Genomic DNA, 206 nt, shown 5'->3' on the forward strand with positions numbered 1-206 from the left:
TCTTTTTCTTCACCAAAAGAGTACATACTTTAAGGGCGTAGTATAAGTAGGCACATTGAGACGCAGGGTCACTCTTCGCCACTTACTGGTTTAATGGTGCAACCAAAACAAAGGCTGCATCTGAATTGCCTCCTATTTCCTCATTTACTATATACCCCAATGTAATATATATATATACATATATATATATATATATTTTTGTAGCA

Source organism: Sinocyclocheilus anshuiensis, unplaced genomic scaffold, assembly GCF_001515605.1.
Source record: "Sinocyclocheilus anshuiensis isolate Anshui unplaced genomic scaffold, SAMN03320099.WGS_v1.1 scaffold392, whole genome shotgun sequence".
NCBI lineage: Eukaryota > Metazoa > Chordata > Actinopteri > Cypriniformes > Cyprinidae > Sinocyclocheilus > Sinocyclocheilus anshuiensis.